Raw genomic sequence first — 14,635 nt, 5'->3', positions numbered from 1 at the left:
GTGAAAAATAGGGAAGACAAGGGATACCTCAAAACAGCATATAAAACCCTAGCAATTTGACAACTTCAAGCCAAAGCACAATGGAGACTTCTTCTTGCAAATGGAGACCTCTACAAATATAATCATGATCTTCTTAAACTGTAACAAGCAACAATTTTTCATGATTTGAGGGCCTACCTTACAAAATTTGGCAATTTGTGGCTCCTTGGCAAGTTTACTGGAAAATTTCTGTGGAGAAATCCCCAACGGGTCGCGCGCCCCTGACGGGTCGCGCCAGTGTAATTTTTGCACTAGCAGAGGGTGCCTGACGGGTCGCGCGCCTCTGACGGATCGTGCGCTTTTGCAGGAGGCTTTTGGAGGCCTTCCCGGTGTCAGAATCAGGTGAAGGATAGCTCGTTGGAAAGGTCTTTGAGTCTACTTTCCAACCCAACTAGAATTTTTCAATTTGGAGTTCATTTGACCTGTCAAAAATCAAATCTCCCAAGACTGGTCAAAAAGTGCCAAATGAGGCTGCCTCAAAGAAGAGTGTTGTTGCAGTCAACTTTTGAATGCCTTCCGCAACCCCAAATTGAGCTCATGATAGCTCATTGGAAAGATCTTTGTGTCTAGTTATCATTTTACCCATCAAGAAAATCATTTGGCCAACCAAGCTAGGAGAAAACTTGATTTTCCCAAGGTCACTTCAGAGGTGTCTTTGATTCTCCTGAGGCAACGGTATTCTTGACATTTCTCTCAAACCATGACACCTGTGCAAAAAGTGAAGGAGGTTTTTCTTCTTTGGCATGTTGTGGACAAAAACCTCTCTCAGTTTCCCAAAATTCATCTTTGATTGCTCTGAAATATCATTTGAGTGAAACTTGTCCCGATGTGTGAAACAAGGAATTTTGTCGAAATGAAGCGAAATGAAGGGGATAGGGGGCTTCTAAATTCTTGGGGAAATTTTGGGGAGTAGGGAGGGATGTTAGGAAGTAGGGGAAAGTGGAATCTCAGAGATTGAGTGAGGGGAAGGGGTCCAAAAGGGCAAAACACAGGCCCAACCTAGAAAATTGCCAAGTTGTAGCTAGAAACTAGGGTTTGTGCAAAAATGAGGATTTTGGGGGATCTCAGTGATGGGAAGCATTTGATAAGGTATATGAAGGATAGGGGAAGGTGTATTAACATCTGGATACAAGTTTTGCCGATGATTTGACCGTCCAAGAGAAATTAGCTTTCAAAACCCTAGGAGAGGGAAATGACCCTGCCTAGGCGCAACTGAAGCATGAACAAGATGTAAAATGACTCATTAGACACTGACATGATAATGAAAACCCAATGAAAGATGATAAACTCAGCAGAATGATGACATGGATAGGCATTTGGGCAATTTTGAAAGGAGTGAAAGCAAACCCTAGACCTAATGCCTAGTGACCAAATTTTACTTGAAGACTCACTGAAATGACAAAATTTGACCTTGACACTCTGAGACCACTTTGTAAGAGCATATTTGATCACTGTAGGAAGGCTGGAAAGACTGACACTAACACAACTATTTTGATGGCTTCTGGTAGTCCAACCTCCAGATCTACCTCCACACAAATTCTAGCACAGTTGTACTGATCTTTGTTGTTGGCCTTGTCTATAAATTTCCCAAGAGTGTTTCCTATATGTTTTAGAGAGTCCCAGTTCCAGCAGTGAACGGGAAGATTGGGGAGTCTTACCCACACCAGGACCGTTGTAGGCACATCCACTGCTGGATCAAAGTCTGGCGTCCATTTATTTAAATACAGACCTTAAGGGCCCATGAAGTAGGGGTCATTCCTGAAAATGAGATCTTTGTCCTCTTTTGCAGAAAATTCAAATAAGAAATATCCTCTTCCAAGGAAGTAAGAGGTTACCTTGTTTTTTATCAGAGGAGCCCAGTTCCTAGCGACCCAGTTCTCAGTTGATTTCGGGGAAGGCCAAAGTCCTGTAAACTGACCGACCAGAGCACGATCTGCCAGAGACAAGGCTACCTGAATCGGACCTTCAGGCGAAAGGGCGATCTCGAGGATATTTTTTTTCACAAACTTAGCAGCTTCCATGCATTTCTTCTTGGGCAGAGAGGCCAGCAAGGTTCTGAAGGCCTCAGCGGCGGAAGGCGGAGGAGGGGAGGAAGACCCCTGAGGGGGGAGTCAGCTCCTCCATGAAGAGCCAGCAGATCCAGCCAGACCGGCCGCAGCTTGAAGCAAAGCCCTCGGCGGACACGCACGCAGGGATCAGGATGCGCAAAGCGTGGGCGCGCTCGCAGGCTTCAAATCGCGCGGAATGCGGATCTCGTAGGTTGCAGAGCGAGAGCCGAGCTTGGTTATTTACGGGTCCTAAACAACTACAATTATAATATATATTAATTAATTCCTATTATTATTATTAATGATTTTCCTATTTATTTAGTTATTATTATTATCATTTATGTATATAATTTTTTTTTCATTTATAAAATTATTATTATATCAAAGTATTAATATTAATCAATATAATAATATTAAACAAAGTAATATTTTTGAGATTATATCTAAACTTTAATAACGTATTATTATTAGGACTTGATTTAGTAATTTTCAATTTATTTATTTATTATTATTACTGTATCAAAATAATAATATTAAGTCAAATTAATAATATTAATTCAAAATAATATATTTTGTGATTTTTTTTTTATCAATATATTTTCATTATATTATCAAAAAGGAGCTGAGTACAAAATTCATCTCTACAGGCCCCTCTCCCTCATTTCGACCAGAATTTTTGAGATTGGGGCCTGGAGGAAAACATAGACAATCGAGTTCAGTCTTTATTTCCGATAGGCCTATTAGCCATGGTATACATAAACAAAACATAAGAGAAACCAAAGTAGGAGGCAACATATTAAGGAGGTGGGTTGGGAGGAATAACAAGAGGAGAAACAAAGTTGCCTACGTGTTCATGCATGTGGAAGTCTATATGCTCCACTCTCACTTCCAAACTATGAAGGTGGTCGTTGGTGCGCCGATACTGTCGTCAAAGGCTATCCAGATGGTTCAGGATTTCATTCTGAACGTGCTGAATGTTGTTGAAGTAGGGTACCAACTCGTTTTGGTCGTTGTATCTCTGCTCCCGTAGGATGTCCATATTCACCTGAATGTTGCGTAGCTGGCCCTTAAGAGAATCCATGGTAGCTGGCGCAATCACATGGCCCAGGGAGCGGGCAGGAGAGATAACAACTGCCTCCTCCGTTTCCTTGCTAGCAGAGGTGTCTGAAGACGAGTGATTTCCCAGATTTTGCTGCTCTTCTTGATGGTTAATTTCTCCCCCTCGGTGAGGACGACCCCACTGCCGCAACATGGAGGCGAGCCTAGATTGCCAAATGGTGGGAAAGGCTGGCAGTAGAGACCTCAGGGGCTGAGGTGGAACCACAAAGAAGGCCTGGAAAAAGACCTTCTCCTCGAATTGAAACACCAGTCAAACCACACAAAGATAAGTAAATTGATAAAGGACACCAAATTACCGTCCCAGAGCATGCCAAAGTAGAAGGCACTCCACCGTATCCCCTTCCGGTCATGAGAAGCACCCCCACCCGTGAACCCACAAAATTCTCCCCACCACGCTCTTGCTGAGCTGGTTGGTGTACCATAGAGAGTGCTGGAGAGCATTGTCTCAAAGCGGACCACTTGGTGCTGTGAGAGCCGAAAGGAATGGTTCCCCACCTAGCCTGAAGCCTAAGACAAACCTAAGTGCAAAGGTAGGTACTCCAGGGGCTTTGATGCACATTATATAAGGAAATAGACTAAATTCGCAAGCGATATCCCTCCCTCGTTGACAACACAAACTGTTCAATACTCGAACTAGGGTTCTAGAAGGATATGAAAAGAACCTCTACTACCTCACTCGTGTCGGGATCCCAAGGGTAACCTTCGCCAGGACTTCACATCTCCCTTGACTATCCCATTCCACAAATTCCTTGCATGACCACCGCCGTGATGTCGACGGGGCATTCAAGAACTGCGATCCAATTCCCTCTACAACCTCACACTTCATCGCCTAGAGCAAACAACTATTCAAATTCCTGTGCAACCTGGAGTATCTATTGTTGTTACCTGCGAAATAGACGTCCGCCTGCAGGCAATTAGAGCTAGCCCAACTCATCATTATTCAAATAAAGGGGCACGTAGAGGCTGGACAGGCTTCGTACGCAGTCCATCTGCCAAGTGTTTGGGTCGATTGGACACCCCCATCGGGGAACATTTTTTGAAATTATACCAAAATTAATAATTACATATTATTAAGACTAGATTTAGGAATTTCTTTTTACATATTAGTTTTCTTAGATCTTTTTGAATAATTTACTAACTATATATAGTTCATCTTAATTAATTAATTTATCTTTTAACGTTAATTTTTCTAGCCATTTTGCATCCCTACAATATATAATTGTTGGTTGGATCATTACTTTCTTCCCAGTCCTAATAATGAATCCACATAGTGATTCAAAATGCGTGGGCAACAAAAATGGGGATACAATTTTCAAGAAATATTCTATCTTAACATGGAAATACTAATAAATATTAATAATGAGATATAATTTTCAAGAAATAGGAAATACTAATAATTAGTAATAAATATTAATAATTAGTTATGAAAATCTGAAATCATTTATTAATAATTAGTTTTTTTTGGAATTTTATTTATATTCTTTTCATTGCGTTAGTTTTTTTCCCTTTTTAAGTATATTGTTATACTTCTATGGTCTATTTTTATAATCCTTTATTTAATTTATATATATTCATATATAAATACTCATAAATTATATATTTATTTATTATTAATTTATAAATATTATTTATTATTAATTTATAAATATAAATTAATAGAATTAGTTATTTTTGACATATTTATTTATTTATAAATATTAAAAATTATTTATATATATATAACTACTTAAAAATTACAAATTTATTTATTATTAAGTTTAAATATAGATTAATAAAATTAATTATTTTTGATTATTTATTTATAAATTTTTGAATATATAACTAATATTAATACATGGATATACTAATACTAATAATTAGTTTATTATTGAATTTTATTTAATTTCAGTTCATTATTTTATATTTATTTAATTTTTTTTTTTTAATTACACGTTTTATTTGAATAATGTTAATAGGAATGTTAATTATTTTTTACCCTGAACATTTTAATAGAAATATTATTAAATCTTTTTTACCCATGGAAATTTAACTATTATAATTTTTTGATTTTTTACATTATGTATTTTAATGTTTATATCAATTTAATTTTTTTGTTTTTTTTTGTTTTTTTATAATAAATCATTTTGGGTGGTTCCCGATAACCATATACTTTTGAATATGATTTCGTTAGAAATTTTATTTATTGAAACATAAGATAATTTACATCATTTTATAATATAAAATAAAATCATAAATATTAATCCAAAAAATCTTAATAAATCAGTGTTTTTTGGCATTGTCTTTTTAATGAGGGGATTGTTGGAAGGTTAGGTAGCTCATCATCAATTTGAATTGGAAAAAGACTGAATTGCAAAAAGCCAAAAACAAGGAACTAATGGTCTCGTAGACTATTTTTAGTCTTGTAAATCTTAAAATATCATTTCATTTTATTAAAATAAAATTAACACACCACCCTCATTTTTACTTCTTATCATAATAAAACCTCATTAGATCAGGTTGATCGGCTGCGCGCTCGCTGCTGCGCCCTAACCCTGCTGCGCGCTCTCTTGACCTTCCTCGGCTCCCATGGCCCCTCCAAACTGCTCACTGGAAGGGGGCGATCCCTAGCATGCATTCTCTGCTCTCATCAAATCTCTCCCACCACAACAGCCTCGCCCAATAATATCGAAGTTTGTCAAAAAGCTGGACATTCTCCAAGAAGTTAATCTACCTCCCGCCATTCCTCTCATGGTAGCCCTCTCTCTTGCAGAAAAAGGTCTCATCGGCCATTTCACGGGCCTCTGGCCATCTCCAAGAACTGTGCAACGTTGGGTTGAAAGAAATTGGTCCGACAAAATACAAGGTAAAATCTCCATTAGATTATGTGGAAAGGGGTTCTTTACCTTCCACTTTGAATCTAAAGAAGATAAGGATTTAATCTTCAAGAATGGGCCTTACTTCATGGACTCCAGAGGATTATACTTAAACAAATGGACCCCGGATTTTGATCTGAACTGGATGTCCCCAACGTTGTCCCTGTCTGGGTCAGACTCCCTCATCTCCCTCTTCACTGTTGGGGAGATGACTCGGTTCGTGCAATTGGAAACGTTGTAGGCAAGTACATAGATCGCAGCGAGCCAAAGGATAATATGCAAGCATGCGCATGCATTTGTGTGGAAGTGGATCTTGGCAAAGGCCTACCGGAAGCCATCAAACTCAAAGTGGACGATTGGAGCCATATTCAGCAGCTTGATTACGAGCAAATACCATTCAAATGTAAGGTATGTCACGAATACAACCACTTTGCCAATCGATGTCGCTCTCTTGCTAATGTTGAGAATGACCCACAAGAAGAAAAGTGGGAAACAGTAAAAAAAAGAAGAAGTCAGCTCCCTCAACTAAAGCACCGTCATAATCTGAACCCCCTGCCTCAAATATTGCCCGCCCCTCCTCATCCTCCCCTCCCTTCCTTCTCTCTCCCCTCCCTTGCCCCCTTCTACCTCCAATCCCTTCTCGGTTTTATCCGATGCTCCACCCTTGGAACCCTCGCATCTTCCCATGATTCATTCAGCTGCCTCTGATCCTTCCCCTCCTCTGGTTATCCCTTCCCAAACTTCCCTTGAACCCCCCCTCTCCAGACTCACTAAGAGCTCATCCAAAGACCATGGAGCCTCTAGCGACTCTCTTAAGAAACCTGGCCCAGGCAGAAAATCTGCAAAACAACATCGAGATGAGAATGCCCAAAAGGACATAGCAATGGGCACTCAAAGCCCTATTGAATCTTACATCTTAGGACAACATGATAAGGAGAAAACTCACAAGGATCAAGGGGGGCGAGCACCTCTCCGCACACCACTCTCCCAATGATGAAAATCTTATCTTGGAACTGCAGGGTATAGGGCACCCCTCCAAAGTTGCAGCCCTGAAAGATCTTACTTATTGTGAAAAACCAGGGATCTTTTTGTTACAGGAAACAAAACAAAGCCTACAGGATATGACTAAAATCATTGAACAGAACAAGCAGTACAATGGAAGCATCAGTGAATCCAGGGGAGCTTCCGGAGGAATCACTACAATCTGGAATCAAAACATTTGGAATTATAAGTCAGAAATTATTAACCAGCATTGGATCCAAACAGTGTTAGAAAACAAAGAAGATCAGTAGATTCTAGTTATATACAACATTTATGCGCCTAACCACTTCAGGGATAAGGAGTGCTATTGGGAGGAAATCAAAGTCAGCATGAACGCAGAGGAGAATACCAATGTCATACTAGGAGGAGATCTAAATCTTGTTCTCCATGCTAATGAGAAAAGAGGAGGTATTTTCTCCCCGGATCCTTTCAGAACTCAGCTAGAAGAAATTATGCATGACCACGATCTAGTTGATATCATTCCAAAAAATAGGAGATACACTTGGAGCAACCGCAGGCTAGGTACAGGCAACATAATGGAGAGACTAGACAGAATTCTCATTAACGTCATGCTTCTTTCTTCCTTCATTGTTGGGTACACTAATATTATTTCTTGTTCAGCTTTCGACCATTATCCAATTTCTCTTAATCTGGAAAAGCATTGCCCTCTCAAACCCATCCCGTTTAAGTACAGCCCGCTTTGGAATGGTATTACAGCAGTTAAAGATATTGTGGAGAAATCGTGGAGGCGGCATGTAGAAGGATCTCCCAGATTCATTTGGGAATCCAAGCTTAGAAACACCAAACAGGCGATAAAAGAATGGGCGAAAATCAGTTATAAGGAGCCTGAAAGGATAAAAAGGAGATCAAAAATACATTGAACAACGTTCAAAAGGAAATAGAAGAGCAGGGCCTCACCCAAGAGAGCAAAGTGCTAGAAAGCGAACTATATTCTCAGCTTTGCCGTGTAAACATAGAGGAGGAATCTAAATGGAGGATTAAATCGAGGCAACTCTGGTTGCAAGGAGGGGACCAGAATACAACTTTTTTTCACAAACAGACTACTGTGCGGAGAGTAAGCAATACCGTCAGCTCAATCTTGGACGCTGAAGGTAACCTTCAAACCGCCCAAGAAGCCATCAGACAGGCTGCTACCAACCACTATCGGGACCTTCTAACTGAAACAACAGATGAAGAGGATTACGATGACCTGCTACAATTCCTTCCCAAAAGCATCAACAAGGAAATGAATGATATCTTGAATAAGGAAATTGATGAGGAGGAGGTTAGAAAAACCATATGGGCTCTCCAATTGGATGAAGCACTAGGACCTGATGGCTTCCCCATTTGCTTTTATCATGCCTTCTGGGGAATTATAAAAAAAGATCTGATTAAAATTCTCAAATGGGTCCAGCGGAAAGCCAAAATCAGTGGTTACACCAATGCCACACATTTAGCCCGCATTCCCAAAGAAAACTGACCTTCTTCTTTTAGTTGATTATGTCCCATCTCCCTTTGCAACTCGTCCTACAAGATTCTAACAAAAATTCTTGCTTCTCGCCTTAAATCCTTTCTCCTTCTCTCATTTCTAAAAACCAAGGGGTTTTTTTGGCCAATAGACAAATTACAGACTCTATCCTCCTCGTCGAAGACGCTGTTCATTCAAGCCAAATTAGGAATGAGAAAGGATTTGTCCTTAAACTTGATTTAGCCAATGCCTTTGATAGAGTAAGGCACACCTATCTTTTAGCTGTTTTAAAAAAGATGGGATTTGATGCAGCCTTTTTAAATCTCATCAAAGCTTGCATCTCCGGGCCCTGGATCTCTCCTCTTGTTAATGGACGACCTGGAACTGCTTTTCAATCTTCGCGGGGTCTTAGGCAAGGTTGCCCTCTTTCACCTTACCTCTTCATTTTGATGGCTGAATCCTTCAGCAAAGCGCTAGACTTCAAGCGGAGAGTTGGTCTCATCACTGGAATAAAATTTGGGAATGGTGTAAAGAACATTAACCACTCTCAATTCGCCGATGACACCCTTTTACTTGGAGGAGCATCCACGATAATAGCCCGGCGATTTAAGTTTCTGCTGGACAAATACATGAGGTATTCAGGTGGTCAAGTCAATCAGCGGAAAAGTTGTATTTATGGATGGAACACTTCAGCACAGGTTCTGCACAGCATAGCCACTATCCTTGGGGTCTCTTGCAAGTATGAATGGTCACATTTCACTTACCTGGGTTTGCCAATAAGTATAGGTCCTTTGAAGGCTGAAGTTTGGGACACAGTTATTGACAAGATGAAGAGAAGTTGCAGCGTTGGGGTTCCATTTGGCTCAACCCAGCTGGCCGTCTCATCCTTCTCAAATCAGGTATCTCCTCCCTACCTCTATATCAATTTTCTCTTCTTCAAGCTCCATCCTCTTTCCACTACAAAATGGAAGTCATACTCCGCCAATTCCTCTGGCAAGGAGGGAAAAATGACAAAAAGAAATTCAATTTAGTTAGCTGGAAGCAAGTCATCCAATCTCAAGATAGAGGTGGTCTTGAGATTAGATCCCCTAAATTTCTTAACCTTTCCTTTGGAGGCAAGATTGTCTGGAGGCTTATCACTGGTCTCTCGGCTTGGTGGAAACGAGTGTTGGAGGTCAAATACCTAAATTTCCCAAGGCAGCGGCTCCTTGATCAGGATATCCCTATCAGAGACTCTTCCAAAATTTGGCGTCTATGTAAAAAAGCAATTCCTCTCATGATCCAGAATATCTCTTAAGTTCCCAAAGGAGGTGCTAATATCAATATCGGATCAGACAAAATAATGGGTAGGCAGCCATTAAACAGCCATGCTGGAGTCATTCCCATTCTCACCTATTTTAATAGTATAGGAATTCACCACCTAGACTAGATCTCTTTGTGGGACAACCACTCCAATTTATGGTCAGGATGGACATTCCCAGCCATTCATGTTCATCTCATGGCCATTCTTCAAGCTCTTCAATACCATTTGCACGGTATAGCTCCAATTAAAATGAATGAACCTGATGGCTTTCACTAGGACCTGTCAGGGTCCTGTCACGAGCTTGCAACTTGCTGCGCCTCTTCGTTAGTGTTGATGGCCAACTCCTGGTGAACCAGTGGTGAGCCTACTCAGATCTTTCACACGCTTGCGGCTTACACAACGGCTTTCACGCTTTACAACAGCCTTGGTGTCCCTTCGATCCTTTGGCGAACTTCTTGCGAACTTCGGACGAAAGCTCAACAGAACTACTATCACAACAGACTTCTAAAATCACAAAGATACTCGATTGCAGAAATATGGTGTACTCATTTTATTGCAGAAACTCATAGTATTACAGAGAGAGAATTTCTTTACAGAGATTGACTGTCGTCGCTTTTACCGGACTTTCTACTGTTCAAGAAGAACAAGTATTACCGGAGGCTACCTGGCGATAGACAGACTCTGCCTCAGAAATCTTTAACAGACATTTACAAACTGAAAGACTCTTCTAATGGTTTAGCCACTTTAGGTTCTCACCAGTGCCGAGCACACTGATGCGTAGGCTTCCAAACCACCTAAGGACTTGAGTGATTCTTTCGTGGTGCAAGCAGATCAGACCCTTAGGTCCGCAGATGCAGAGCAGGAAATACACTCGACTCTGAAGACTCACAAAACTCACACAAGACTCTTCGACTCTCTAAACTCCGATGCCAAACAAATGAGCCTTACCCTCTTTATATAGGAAGCGAGGGGGGACAAACATTACTGTTGGTCGGAACAAAGAAAAGACTTAAAGCTAAAGGAATCATTGCTTTTCAGCCTTTATCAGAGCGACGTCCGCACAAATATTCGAGTCATTCGAATGGACCGAATAATTGCTTTCGGGTAACGCTAAGATATTGTCTGTAAAGTAGATTCTTGTACCTAAAGCAAATCTGACAGACATCATGACTCTCTACACAGTGGATGCTTTTTGTACTAAAAGCCCACGAGAAAAGACTAATTACATAGTGAATGCTTTGGAACAGCAAAGCTCACGAGAAACTGGCCACAATTAAGCCCTTGTGACTGGTACGAATCAAAATACAGTCAGATCAGGGAATCTGCCTCTTTTGTAAAGTATATCATCACATGCTTTGGTGTAGATCCGGCGAACTATCATTGGTTTCCCAAGGATAATTTGATGTTGAACTTTGGTTAGGATATACCATTCTAAATGCTCTCTCATATACTCTTGGAGTGAATAATTTATTCTATGAAATGGATCCCACTCCTTGACTGTCATTTCTTTGACCGTCTTATAAATGCTATGAAAACATTCCCAAATATTATTTTCAAAACATTTGTCGCAGTATTTTCTTTCGTAATTTTCATGATATATTGGGTCCATAGCGGTCCTGCCTATTCCATAATCTGTCCACCAATTCTGAAACCACTGACATTGTTGATTTCGTTGGGATGCTGCCAGCGTACTAAATTTCAGCTTTGTATAATGGGTCTCCTCTTTATCATCAACATTTAGGAAGTCCCACCATAACTTCTTGTAGTCTGCAAAATCATAAACGGTGTCAGGAAAAATTACCCTGGGATCATTTCTGGGCCACCTGGCACATGGTTGGACAGGGAATTGCCCTGGTTCATTCCACAAATCTCTTGTCTGGTAGATACAATAGTAGCTTTCATAAACTCCTGTACTGCGGCCTCCATGGTACCAAATGCCGGCAATATCATGAAAATTTTGTTCTAGGACCCGACGAGCAGTCCCGACGTCTGCTTTTGCTTTGTCATATATCATATCATGGATCCATTTTCTGCCCTTAGGGTAGACTTTTCTTTCAGGTACATAGTGCTGAAGGTCAGTGTGAGGCTGCAAATTTGCATCAAGGACTTTTGTATTCCTTAGTTTCCATGTGGGTCTCCAGTTATTTTTGTATGTTTCCCAGTCTTGATCATCTGGGATGGTTCTCAAGACTTCTTGCTTTTGTTGCTGGTCCCATTCAGTAATAATCATCATAACATGTGCTTCCTTTTGATCAATGTATTCTCGGCTAAGAAAGTCAGGAAGACTGTTATCTTTACCTTTGATATGTTCTACTGAAAAATCAAAATTTGCAAAGAGTGCCTGCCATCTAGCAAACTTTGCTTCTCCAGCTTTTTTGATATCTTTGGATAAAACCTTCTGCAGTGCTGAAGCATCTGTTCTAAGAAGAAAAGGCTTGTTTATCAGATATACTTCGAATTTGCTTATACAATTCCATGCTGCCTTTACTTCTCTTTCAATGACAGAATAGTTTTGTTCTGCTGAATTCCAGACCCCTGATGCAAATTGCACGACTTGTTCTTCTTTGCCAATTCTTTGTTTCAGGATTCCTCCCCACCCAATATTACTAGCATCAGATTGGACTATCTTAAAAGCCTGGTCATCAGCTACATACAATATAGGTAAATATTTTACCTTGGCTTTAATTTCTTGGACTGCCTTGGTGTGGAGGTCTGACCATTCAGGGGGATTTTTACCAAGCCTTTTGTTGAGCACCTTCCTGTCGCTGGCACAATCCTGGTAGAAATTGCTGACATAATTTAGGCATCCCAGAAACCTTTGCAACTGTGTCTTATCTTTAAGCACATCTGGGAATTTGTCTGCAAATTCAATGGCATGTTGTTGCAGAGAAATTTGCCCGTTACAAATTGTGTGTCCCAAGAATTTTATAGAAGTCTGGAACACTTCTATTTTCTTCTTGCTCAGTACTAGTCCATTTCTCTGAACTAATTTCATAAAAGTATTTACATGTTTAAAATGGTCATCAATGTTTTTGGAAAAAATTAAAACATCATCAATATAAACAATCAGCCAGTCAAAATATGGCTTGAAGATATCATCCATGACTTTCTGAAACTTTGAGGGAGCATTTTTGAGACCGAATGGCATGACATTCCATTCATAATGCCCTGCTGGAATGCTAAAAGCAGTCTTAAATTTATCAGCTTCATCAATGGCAACCTGCCAAAATCCTGCTTTTAAATCAAACTTTGAAAATATCTTGGCACCTGCAATTCTCCTGATCAAATCTCCCTTGTGCGGAATTGGGTAGGTGTCATCTGCCAGAACTGAATTTAGAGGCTTATAATTTATTACAAGTCTAGGAATACCTCTAATCTGTTCAACTCTTTTATTCACATAGAATCCATAGCAATTCCAGGGGCTATTGGATTCTCTGATTAATTTTCTGTTAAGCAATTGCTGGATTTCTTCTTGGCAAAGTTTTCTATAGTCTTTGCTCATTGGGATGGCTCTGCTCTTACAGGGTTTTCCAGTATACCCTTCTTTGTAAGGCAATTTGATAGTATGCTGTTTTCTGTGCCAGAAAGCATTTGGTTCTTCTGAACAGCATGTTTCCTCCAATTTTTCTTTCAGGTCCTGGATTTTTCTTTTGACTTGTGGCAGTTTTAGCTGTTCTTCAATCCTCAGTGTGCCTTTCAGATCCTTGAGATCTGACAATAGAGATTCTGCTCTGTCCAATTTTTGCATAGCTTGGACCATTGTTGAAATCCTTGGACTTGAAACATAAGGAAGTTCAATTCTTTTTCTTTTGCCTTTTGATGTGGGTACTGAAATGAAATAGCCAGCTCTTCTTCCTTTCAGCCTGGCTGAGCCATGGGGTTCTACTGCAGCTAAAAAGACATTTCCTAATATACAATCGACAGGGATGTCTGCAATGGCAAACTTCATATATACACAGTGGGTATCAAAACATAATGACGCTCTAGGAATTTCATATTTGAGTTTTTTGTTTCCTAGTCCTACAACTTCCCTTTCAGCTGAAACCCAATATTTGGCTGGAACATTCTTAATGTTAAGAATGTTAATATCTGCACCAGAATCTAATAATGCAGTCATGTGAAAGATTTGTCCTTGGATACAGATTTTTACCTTGACATGGTGTTGCTGGTAGGTGATGGTGAACAACCTCATATCTTTGAAACCAAAATTTGGGTCTTGCATTCCTTCAGCAACTTGCATTTCTTGATGATATGTTGTAGGATTCCAGGAATCTTCTTCTTTCTCTTCTACATTTATGCAATCTGAGCTTTAATTGCAGAGATTTCTACTTTAAGATGGTGAATTTCACTACTTACTTCTCCAAGAGTAAGTGACCTTACTCTTCCTGGTTTTTGATGATGCATTTGAAATGACTTAGTATTTCTTTCGTAAGATGCATCAATAAACAAAGGCTTCTTACCTGATTCTTTAGAAGCTTTGGTTTTGAGCTGGTCAGTGAAAGCTTCAATCAGGCGATTCTTCATGTTTCCTTCCTCCATTGCCCTGATCTGAGACAAAATCTTTAATTCTGCTTCTTCTTCAGTAGATGCCATGAGAACTTTTTCTTTCAGAGGCTTAGGCTTTTCTTCTTCACTGGAGCTGGTGTAATATTCTGAATCATTTTCATATATGGCATGGCAAACACACTCATCTGAATCTGAGCATGAACATTCTGGTGAATCTGATTCATAACACTGGCCAATATTTGCCTGCAACTCTTCTTCT

This window comes from Pinus tabuliformis, chromosome 7, assembly GCF_031772625.1.
Source record: "Pinus tabuliformis cultivar Carrire ecotype Pingquan chromosome 7, CPIR1, whole genome shotgun sequence".
Lineage (NCBI taxonomy): Eukaryota > Viridiplantae > Streptophyta > Pinopsida > Pinales > Pinaceae > Pinus > Pinus tabuliformis.
Note: the sequence above shows the minus strand (reverse complement) of the source record.